Consider the following 12,232-nt stretch of genomic DNA (forward strand, 5'->3'; position numbering starts at 1 on the left):
TTAAAATTATTTTAGAAATATCAGAAAAGCATAGGATAGATTAAAGGGCTTATTTAAATGAAACAATGACATCTATTTTGATCCTATTACTCTAGACTTTTGACAATTTGGATAAAGGCTAGACTGATATTTATATTTGTATTACTTTGACATAGTAGTAAGAATAAGAACTTTAGTGAGTTTAACTCACTTAAGGAAACAAATAATTCTTAGTCACATTAAATGCCCGGACCAGCATCCAGAGGAGTTACTGTGAATAATTACCTGTCATTTCTGGACATTTATTAAGATGTCTTCTGTGAAAATGCATCTTGAAAATGCATACATAAGATCCTACATTTTAAAAGTAAAATACAAAATTACATCTCATGTTTTGTTAATCCACAGACTTATCATCCCTTTAAATTCCAATTAATAATGATAAAATTTTACTATAATAGGTCAATTTAATCTGAATCTTACCTTCATAAATAATGTTAACAAAGATGCAGTTTTCTGCTTGTATTTGGAATAAATAATCCTGTTGTTCTTTGTTAGGCTAAGAGGGAAATTATTATTTTTTTCTAGACTGAAATGACTAGAAGAATTAGAATCATATACTTCTGATTTTTAAACAAAAATGTAACTTATTCAGTTTTAATTAAGCATTAATTAAGCACAGTTAAGTTGACAAATTTTATCCTATGTATGAGTAGAAGTTTAAGATTCAGAATCAAAATATAATTCAATTTTAGTTTATTTTATAGTCCTAGATCAAACATTAGGTGGCACTGTTGTCACAATGAAAAACTGCTTCAATCACCCATTTTTCTTCACCATCTAGAAGAATCGTCTTTTAAAACTCTCATTTAAGTCCTCACTATGGATTATTTTCACTTTGCAGTGTGATTAAAATATATCTGTAATAAACATAAGAAAGATTAAAATTCATTGTCAACATCTGCTATTCACTAAGAGGTGTGAACTATGATAACTTTTCAAGGAAGTGTTCTCTGAATTCTAGAATTTAAGAGATATTTGCATAAAGAAGAAACAGCTATTAAGAATACATTCTATATTTTTTCTAATCAAAGATCGCTATTGCTTTAATGTAGAAATATTATACCAAATTGTTTTAACAATTTCTTTCTGGAAATTACTGCCAAATATTTGATGGGATGCCTAATAATCACAGAACAATTTTTTCTTTAAGTGATAGAAGAAATAATTCTGGAAAATATTATTTAGTATGCAGTGAAGATAAAAAGGAGTAAGCAATTGGATGCACACACATCAGTCCATGTGTTTGTGTTGCTTGTGTCTATAAGGGCAATGAAGATAGATAGAAAAGGAGAAAAACCATCAGTATAAGAAAAAGTACTTAATTATATAAAAGGATTCAGAAATGTCAATTAAAGTTACAAGAAAGAGAAAAGCAGACAGAACACAGTTCTAGGACCAGCAGGACAGAGCAGCAGGTTTACCAAACATCAAAGAGAAGATGAGCTTCTCTCCACTTATTGTGAGTTTAGATTATATGGGTGAGTTGACCAAACTCTCAGGAAGCTCGCTTGTGGGTAGACTACAATCGTTTTCACCCTTTGCTGAAAGCTGCAGCTTAGTTCAGTGGGTAAAAACACAGGTCCTGAGAAAATGTGCCTGTATTTGAATCCTGGCATAGGAACAATTCACGAAATCTCTAAATCTAGATTTTTCTCATCTATAAATTAGAGGTAATGATATTCTTTTGAGTTGATCTGAGGATCAAAATAGGGAATCCATGTCATGCCCAAATCCTGACACATTGTTAGGGCTTAGTTGGAGGCATGGTGCTGATGGGGCTTTTATCTTTTTGTGTTATTAACACAGTCATGGAGCTGCAGAGATGGTCCCACTTCCCTGCTGACATGGGGTCTGCAGACACCAGTGGTCTGATCCACACTGGGGAGAGAGGGAGGCTGCATTATGCCATCCAGGAGAGACCCTGTGGCTCCTTACCGTGAGCAGAGTCAGGGGTTCAAGAGCTTTGCGGCTACAGTCTGACGGCCACCTCCAACAGTGGCAGGGCCGTGGGAAGACTGCGTAATCACCGTAAAGCTCAATTACTCCGCCTGGAAAGTGGAAATAAAATTAGTAAGCCTCACCTCACAAGGGTAGTGTGAGGGCATCCATAAACACATTGCTGCAATCAATATAATAAGAAGAGTTCAGTAAATATTAGTTATTACTACTACTGCCACCACAGATGATCCACTTGTGATTGCTCAGTCTGAGAAAGATTGTCCACCTTTTCATTTCCATCGATTTGGAAAAGCGTTTAAAGACTCCAAACAGGGGCCGGCCCCGTGGCTTGGTGGTTAAGTGCGCGCGCTCCGCTACTGGCGGCCGGGGTTCGGATCCGGGCGCGCACCGACGCACCGCCGCTTCTCCGGCCATGCTGAGGCCGCGTCCCACGTACAGCAACTAGAAGGATGTGCAACTATGACGTACAACTATCTACTGGGGGGCTTTGAGGGGAGAAAAAGGATGAAGATTAGGCAATGGATGTTAGCTCAGAGCCAGTCTTCCTCAGCAAAAAGAGGAGGATTAGCACAGATGTTAGCTCAGGGCTGATCTTCCTCACAAAAAATAAAATAAAATAAAACAAAGACTCTAAACAATATACTTCTATGCTGACCTCTATACTGACCCTGGGAGAAAACAATGTATCACTATCAAAGGAATTTAGAAAAATCATAACATTCTCAGCAAAAACCATAAAAGAGCAGAGATTTCAAATGTTGATATCTTGTGAATTGCAAATCCAAGTCATCATACATCACTAGAATTTGCTGACCCCACTACACAAACAGCAAATGCTATATTTTGACCAAACTAAAATCCTCTCCTTCTTTTTCAAAACATGTGTGCCAAACTAAAGAGAATCTAACCTGTATTTACTAAAATAATGCATCCATACTATCTTATTAAATATTCCTGATTATAAATCTTCCTTCCCCTCGCTATACTATAAACCGCCTGATGGTAAATTGGTTTCTTATTCCCAGCATTGATTTCAATCTTGATGTAGTAGGCACTGAGTAATCTTTGTTAAGGATGAACAAACGAGTCAGTAAAAAAGCAAAAAATAAAAAAACAACTATCTGTCTATCAAATCATAATGGAACCACTTTTGTGTGTGTGTGTGTGTGTGTGGAAGATCAGCCTTGAGCTAACATCCAGGCCAATCCTCCTCTTTTTGCTGAGGAAGACTGGCCCTGGGCTAACACCTGTGACCATCTTCCTCTACTTTATATGGGACACTGCCACAGCATGGCTTGACAAGCGGTGTCTTGGTGCGCGCCCAGGGTTCCAAACCCAGGCAGCCAGCGGCAGAGCACAAGCACTTAACTGCTAGGCCACGGGGGCTGTCCCCCTGGAACAACTTTTTAAAATTTGTTTCCAGAATTTGCAATAGAAGTCAAGTTTTATCTGACATCACTATAACTCGTGGACCTTCAGCTGCTGACATCCCAAGACCATGTAAACGGACCAAAGAGAAGCCAGCCAGATTCATATTTATTCCCCAGAAGTCCCCGAACTTCTTACTCTATCAAACTTAAGGACTATCCAAATAATACCAAACTGTCCCCCCCAAAATTAGGAGAAGCATTGGGGAGATTTAAACCTTGTATTTTATATTTTAACACTTACTGTTAACTTCTGCTGTTCTGATTTGTATATTTAAACTGAATTTTTCATCCTATATTTTAGTCTAGCAGGGATTTATTTTCAATTTAAATAAATAATAGTTTTTATAAAAGTTTTAATACTTTCCTCTAGATAAGCAGGTTTGCAGTACTGTGTGCGATGTGAAATTAGAGAACAATACTAGTTGCCTTTGAGTGAGGCCTCCTTTGTTTCAGGCACTACGCTGGCCTCCTGATATTTAGGCAATGCTTAAGATATCCTGAAAGCCAGTTATTATCACAAATGAGGGAACTGAGGCTCAGAGAGGTTAAGTAACTTCTTCATGGTCACACAGCTAAGTAATCTGGGAGCTGGAATTTATATCCAGATATTTCTGACTTTGAAACCTAGACTTAGCTGACCATTTCATTTATTACTAGAAGTATTTGCTGAAAGTATCAACTTCTCCATAGGAGATCAGTTAGTTAAGCTAACTAAGGTAATACATATCTGGCATGCCAATTTTGGATGGCCTAGCTAATTCAGTAAATAAAAGGTAATTTCTTGGAGAAAATAAGATATTTAGCTGACCTGCTTAAGTGAGACAGTAACTCACATTTACAAAGGTCATAAGTGAGAGATCACTCTAATAAATAGCTTTGGTGGACTTAACATACATTCATTAAACATCTACTACCTGCCGGGCACTGTGTGAGGGACTTTCAGGAAACACAGCAAGCGAGACAGGTCTGGTGAGGTAGAGCTTGCAGATGGATGAGAAACCATGCACCTGCAACTTGTGAACACGAGGCTGTAAGAATGAACATGTGGGTCTCGGCACTTTACATCAACAAGAATGGAAAATAACTAAACCTAGTGAAAGCGAGTCTCGAACAGTGCGGTGAGAATAAAATAATGCCACCAGAGGAAAAAATTAATCAAAGTGAATGAGGTAGGTTATATTATTTTGACTCCAACTCCCACAGCATGTGTCTAAGCAGGCTGAATGTTTCCCCTCATATATTCTGTGTTCTACTCCTTCATTTATCAGCTTCATCGGTCAGGAAAGTAAGTGGTTGTTGTATCAATATATTTCTTATATTAAGGCCATCTGCCAGCTCAATTACTCGAATACATTCTCACAGTATGGGATTTCTCGGAGGAGTAATTCTATTGTAACGCTGCAGAAATTATATAAATGTCCTATGTGACTGAGGGAAGAAATATTCAGAATGACAATCGCTTACCAGGTAAAGAGATCCAAAGTGTGTTGTTGTTTTATTTTTGTGGTTTTTTAAGCTTATTTTGATTTTGACATCCTAAAAATTAATATTGAGCTTTTGTTTAATTTAATTTTGATGAGATAATAAATTCACATTGTTAAAATTTAAAAGGCATAACAGTACACGGAACATTTAAAGGCAGTAGACTTAATGAGACAAATAGTAGTAGAGCTCAGGAATAGATCATCTGTCTCCATGGTTAATGTCATCCATGACCTTGACCTCTATAAACCTCAGTTTCCTCATCTCCAACAGGACAAGGATTTATCGAGGGACTTGTGGTTGGAATGCTAGTACCGTGTGAAGCTTTACTCGGAATTATGGACCTACCTGATGCTTTTCTTCCACATACAAAATATTTTAAAATTTAAAAAATAGATTGTTAAAAACTGCAAATGCAATTGACAACAATTCTGTGGCTTGATAGAGAGAAAATAAAGTGTAAGAAATTATAGTTTTATAACATAAAAGGGGATACTTGGTGGAAATTCTCATGGAAAAAAATGAATCACATAGAAAATGATCACTCCTTACAAGGGAAAGAAGATTTGTTCAAAATGCATCAGGGGAATTTAATTTAAACACAGAATTATTATTGTGCATATGAAACACTAGTAAATATTACTGTTGGAGGCTATGAAATTATTTTATCTCAAAGACTATAGCTGTTCTAGAAATAAATAATTGCTGGATCAACTCAGGCCTGTTTCAGAAAGCATATTCCTATTTTATTCATGTTCAAGAAAATAAAATCTCCACATTTAAATATAATCCATTGGTCTTATCCCTTTTTTTTTTTTAATTTTGGGTTTTAGTAAAAGAACAAAAATGAGTTTAATAGGAGTCTGGGCTCAGCAAGTCTGTACTGCTCACTCCACATTTTGGCTTAGAATTTGATGTATAACCTGGTTTTTAGGAACAGGTTTCAGTGCAGTCCTGCAGGGAAGCAGAGATAAACACAGGTGACCTCTGATGCTCTCTCCCATAGCTGAGGATCTATTAGTTTACATTCATTAAGCTGTTGGTAAGTTCAAAGCACTCAGCCTGATTATTCCCTTTTTCTCCTGGGATGATGTTCTTTCTGGGTAGAGGGGAAAAAAATTCAATTCAAGTCGAGACCCTATTATTTTCCTCTGGAATTCTCTCCCTGCTCTAGCTTATACTAGGCAGCAGAGAACATCTTGCACAAAGTCCACTGAGCAAATTCTCTTTATTCCATCGACAAGTTGCTAGGGAGAAAGGTCACGATTCTGTTCTTTCTTATAGTGCCCAAAGTGAATTTTTCAATTAATATTTATTTTTTGAGGGCCGACTTTGTGACTGCATAGGTTGATGGGTCATATTGTTTTGCACTGGGAAAAGGTCCAAATGTCATCAGTATAATCTCACTCCATGGCTGTGGAAAACATCTCATCCTCTGAGCCATAGAAGCTGACTTCCTTACCTTTGCTTTCAATGTAAGTCTCTGTTTTACTAGAGAATATAGTGCATCATCAATTTTCTCAGATGATTTCAGGAAAATCTCCCCGTCCTTAAATGAGTTAATGGACATGAATATTTCTCTATAAATTAGGATAAAATATATAAATATAAAGAATAGCTATTGTTTTATTAATGGGTAGGAATCCAAAAATTACAAAAAGTCTGCCACTTGTGAGTATAGTTTTAAGTACAGGGCATCTGCTCTGTGCACAAGTATCTGGAAGGTGAAAGAATACTCCATGACACCTAGAGAAGACTAGTTCAGCACAGAGCCAGTCTTGAAAGAGTTTAAGATTCTAAGAGTCTCAGATTTCTTCACCAAACCCTGTCCCTTTGAAATCATCATTATTAGGGTTAGTGCAAGAAAAGCTTGCCAAGTTTCCTTAAGAGATAGCATACAGAGAAAATAACACTGGCTGTAAAGCAGCCTGGGCATCATGAACTGGGCAGCTCAAGGTGGGGGCAACTACTCCAGGAACTCTGTGCACTCCAAGCCCCTGCAACTACTCCAAAGATTCAGAATATTTTTCCAACTTGCAACCCTATGGGAGCACATAAGTGTTAGCCAACAAAAGAAATGTTCTTTATGTTGGAGAACATAGAATTCTTTCTTTGTTCTGTTGCCACTTTAGGCCCTAAGATTAAGGATGAGTGAGCCAGAAAACACAAAACCTTTGGTGACAGGTAAAAAGTACCTTAGATGGCGCTAGTACAGGCAACCCTCATGGATATGATGTCTAAAAAAGTCTGTGTAGGTGAGTACATGTTTGGTGTGTATGGATGCATACATCTGTGGAGATTTCAAGGCTGTGTGTGCTTGTGTGTGTGTATGTGTATGCACACATGAACTGGAGCTATGCAATGGGGAAGAAGAATCCCAATCAATGAAACCTCTGTCTTCTTGTGTCTCTGGCCAGTCCTGTTTTCTGTACCTGCCTCTAGCATGACTCCATCGAAGGTTCTCCAGCACCGTATGAAGACATGATAGTCAGGTATGAAGCTGAGTCTGAGTGGAGAATTGAAGCAGAGGGGTAAAGCATGGACCGTTTTATGAAAAGTTAAATAAGATGGAAGAACTATTAAGAGGCAGAAATGGCTAGAGGTAGAAACTTATAAAGAAAGGCATGGAGAAAGTCAGGAGAAAGAAGGTGGCAACTGAGAGTGGGGGCTCCTCCTTTGGTGCTCCCACAATTGACTGGACCTCCATCAAGCAAGACTGACACTTGCCCATGGCAGAAGTTAGTCTCGGTAGTCATTCCTGAGGACACTGGGGTTATTGAAGACACCTTTTTAAACATACAATACTACCTGGGATCCCCTAGAGGATAAAATACTTATTTGAAAATCCTAAAGTAATAATTGGCCAAATGCAGGGCTCCAAAGAAAATATACAGCATCTTCACGTTTCAAGCGGCCTTTTACAACAAAAGTTTTCAAGATCTTGGTGGAAGACAGATTTTTTTTTTCTCCTAGGCCGGCTGTGCTGTAAATTTTCTCAGTCTATTGGAATTTACTGCTCTTTTCACCTAAAATCAGTGTAAATGTTGTGACATGTCTAAAAATGTGTCTGCCTCTCCTCTGTTTCATCTAGCCCCAAACTATGTTTCTTTATAATTTGACCATGCACTTTCAAAGAGTGCATTACTATCTTCCTCGTTAGGGCCTGTTCTTTATTTTTCATATGGGAAATAGCTTTTATTTGACTTGAGTGAGATGTCATAGAAGGAGATTAACTGATCCATAGATAAATTCTTTTGCACATAGTCTGAGCACAGGAAAAACTTAACTAGCTAAATAAATAAACTTACTTGAATCAAACAAATTTGAGTAAAAACAAAAAAGAGTACGGGCAAAGTAGAATTGTAACTTAAATTGTAATGCTAAATCGGCAATATAAGTTTGTTAAAACTGGCTCAATATGGAGAGTGGAAAGGATCAGTATTGAGATTTTTCCCAAACTGGAATATACGGTCACCCTGTTGATAGCCTTTATCTTCCTCTGCACTTAGCTCTATAACCCAGATGAATTACTTAACCTTGATGGGAATTAACCAGTGATGAGGAAAGTGAGCTCTGATGCTGCACTTAAATCTTGGCTGTACTACTTACTGGCTGTGCCAGCAAAAGCCCCCAGGTAGAGTTGGGTGCACAGTCAGTAACACAGATTGGAGCTAAAGGAACTGGTGCTATAAGGAAGCACTTGTTCCGCCAGGGCCTCACCCCTATGACACACTGAAGAAAGAGTTATGGAAAATGTCCCTGGAGTTGTATTCCAGGAGTCAGTAGGCCACTGCTTTTTCTCCTAAAATTCCCTCAGCCTCAGAAATAAAAAAGGGTAATGATATTGACGAACTGGTAAATTTCATGTTAGTTTCTTCACCATTATACCTATCCTCCTACCCAGGTCAGCTCTATCCTGACTTCACCCAGCCCAGCCCAGTGAGAAAACCAACCATGATATACTCACTCGATTCAAAGACACATCTGTATAACTCCCTTTTAATATCATGATAAGAATATAGAATTTGTGAAATTTAGCATAGCATTGAAAACCAGGGAAATTTCCTTCTATCACTCTGTCCTAAGATTATGCCCATTTCCAAAGAGCAACAGTGAATTTTTATTTTGTTTTTGAGGTAATCACCTCATTATTTTAAGTTACATGTTGGGAGAAAAAAACGTTTAAAGCTCTTCCCTTACAAAAAGGGTTATACAACAGGGACATTAGAAGAAAGAAAATATAAATGAGTTATTCCTAGGCCCAAGTTTCCCAACAAGAGGTTACCATCCATTTCCTGAGTTCTCTCCACTGTCATTAATGTGACAAGAAGTCTTAGCCTTGTTTGTTCCTATCAGAAAAATAAGTTCTTCTTGGATTACATGCAGGCCCAGCTTCAAGCAGTCATTCAATCAAGAGGAAATGTTGCCTTTAAGTTTTAGTGCTTTGTAATGTTCTGTAAGAAGCCATAATCCACTTTACTAGATGAAAGGAAGCAAATGGAGACACTGTGTGTGTACAAATGTATGTGTGTGTCCCAAAGCAGCTTCCTTCTCCTTCTACATCATCAGCAGGACCAAAGAGTTGATACAGGTTACTTACGCAAAAATTTCCCAGTCATGCAAAACCGTTGGGTTTAATAAGGCCAATTTACAGTCTAAAAAAATCAGCTGCCTGATTTTTCAAACAGGTCATGTGAGAAAATTATACAGAAAAATGAGGAAATAAAAATACCAAAGGTGATTAGATAAGAAAAACGTCACTTTATAATACCTTTTTTTCCCCCCAAGCAGCCACCTCTAGACCTAGTATAAAGGGCTGATTGCTTTATTTAAAGTCCAGATTTCTGACACAAAATTCAGTGGCCAATGTATGATATTATTAAATTTTGGAAAGAAAACCTAATTGGACTTTGCATAGGGTTGGCTAAATGAATCATTCTCTAATATTAGTGACTTCATGCCTTAATAAATTATCTAAAGAGTTATTCAACAAGCCATTTTTAAAGATAGCCATAGAAATATATATAACTTTAATTATAGGACATTGAAGCAATAAAATCGTGATTATATATCTATGTAAAGAGCAATAGAAAATATAAGAAACAATAAGTCAAAATAGTTTCTGTTAAATTGAAATGCATCATGTATGTTTATTCAAGTGTCATCAACAAACAAATATTAAAATAAATTGATAGGATGTGAATTTCTCTCAGTCCTTCCAGTCAGGTTCACAAAGTGTGACTGCATTGTGAGATATAAATGTTATACGATTTTTGTAAAATAATGATACTTTCACTTAAATACGAGAAGAAAAACACAAATCTAAATCACAAATGGGTTAAATGGGCTGCTTATGTGATCAAACACCTGGCTTGAATCTCAGTTCTACTCTTTTCTAATGATATAACCTTGGTAAAGTTGTCTAACTTTTGGAGCCTTAGCTTTTCTCTATATAAGTTGTTTTCAACTTCTTCTAAAGATTAAATGATAGTTATTAATAGAATTATTGACCTAGAAAGGCATTTTGAGATCATCTAGTCCAATTCTTCATTCTATAGGTGATGATAGGTCTAAGGTCCAGAGATTTAACTGATTTGCCCAGGTCAATGTGGCATTATCAGCAGAGCTGGTGTACAGCCTGTGTTTCCTTCATCACCATACATTGTGCCTTCTATTCTAGAACTCTGCCTTTTGACACTTTAGCAATTAGAACTCTCGGTTCAATTTCTGAAACATTTATGTTAAAATCTACCGAATATTTCATTTTTCTATATGTTTTCCTCCAAAATATTTCCACAATATGGGACATTGTGAACCTAAACTGAGGACCTCAAATATCAATAAAACTTTAGCTAAACTTAGTTGTATTCCTTGGTTATTTGTATCTGATAAAATCTCTCAGAAATAATACCAGTGATTCCTGTTTTCCTAAACTGTAACTAGTGCTTCTCTGAACTGGAGACTTTAGTAAATACAATTACATAGCGTCCTCACATAAAAATTAATGTAAATAAGTTTAAATAAATTTAAAGTTATGGTAATGTAATATTCCATGAATTAGGTTTCTAATTTCTGAGATATTGGGCTTAAAACCTCAATGATATGACAAATTTCATTGAAATAAAAGATGTGTGGCTGTTTTGGATTATCTACTCTTTCAAATGATGTTTTTCAAATTAGCTACTATCAAAGCTGTTATAAGAACAAGATAATATAAACACATTCATACAAAATTATAAATTAGTGTCAGTAGCTTAATCTATTATCCTTTCCAAAGATAACTGAATTTTATTAAGCAAAAGCAAAACTTTAGCACACAAAGAAGAGAACTATAATTATTGACTTCTAGAAAGGAAGGCAATCAAGGCCAGCAGATACATCTTTCAACCCATGCTGCAGAGTGACTGCCTCCTCAATCCATACCCCAAACCAATAGTTCTCCAACCTTAGTGTGTATCAGAATCACATGGAGGGCTTGTTAAATCCAGATCGTTGTCTCCCATCTCAAGTTTCTAATTCAACCTTCTAAGGTGATGCTAACCTGGTGGGTCGCACTTTGAGAAACTTTAGCCTAGAGTGGCCACTGATTCAAACGATAATATAATAGGTTAGAGGATATTAGCATTACTCTTTTAGGCAACTGTACATCACAGGTACAATATAAGAAAGTAGGATTGGGATGTCTCAGGATCAGATCTGTATGACTTCCATTGTAAGAAGGTGGCTTATGGCCATGGAACCTATAAAATAGCCCAAATCAAGTGGAATGTAGAGGCAAAGCATCCAGTCAGAAAAGAGCAGATGAGAAGTGAAGAAATACATAAGGAATGGCAAACAGAACAGTTGTTCCAACATTGGGTAAAGCATACACAACTGAGTAAACAGAAATGCCAATGGGATATGATGCTATGACCTGAGCTATTAAACCACAAAATGTGAGGAGGCAACGTGCCCTCATAGTGGGGATATAAAACCACATTGCAACAGAAGCCACCTACTCTAGAGCCCCATATCTACAGTCCTTATCTGCTTTCCTGCTTTCTTGGCCTAATAACCCCCACCTCACCATCAAGCTCCAAGTTTGCACTTCCCATATGAACTCTTCTACTTTATCTTATCACCAACCCAAGACCTTGATTATTAACCCTTTCAAATCTCAGTACATTAAACTCTAAATCAGGCACCCAGAGAGTACAAGTTCTTGCCTAGGGCATGTCCCCTGCTCTCTGCTTGAAAGGAAAGCCAAACAATAATTCTTGTTAGACTCCCCAAGGTTACAAGCAGTGAGTAATACTGAGGTGGGATATACACTCAGGAAA

The 12,232-nt window shown here is 37.1% G+C and overlaps 1 long non-coding RNA gene across 9 annotated transcripts in view; it reads left to right on the forward strand.

Annotated features, from left to right (window-relative positions):
* Nucleotides 1-12,232, forward strand: part of LOC147915723 (uncharacterized) — a 90,523-nt gene that overhangs the window by 65,066 nt on the left and 13,225 nt on the right. For 7 of the 9 annotated variants that reach the window (XR_015554149.1, XR_015554150.1, XR_015554147.1 and 4 more), the window contains one exon: nucleotides 7,331-7,405. The exons of the other annotated variants lie outside the window; for them this stretch is intronic. This is a non-coding gene — a long non-coding RNA (uncharacterized LOC147915723). The remainder of the gene's footprint in view (nucleotides 1-7,330; nucleotides 7,406-12,232) is intronic. 9 annotated transcript variants of the gene reach the window in all.

Source organism: Ceratotherium simum, chromosome 13 (assembly GCF_057802395.1).
Source record: "Ceratotherium simum simum isolate JZ-2026a chromosome 13, ASM5780239v1, whole genome shotgun sequence".
NCBI classification, from domain to species: Eukaryota; Metazoa; Chordata; class Mammalia; order Perissodactyla; family Rhinocerotidae; genus Ceratotherium; species Ceratotherium simum.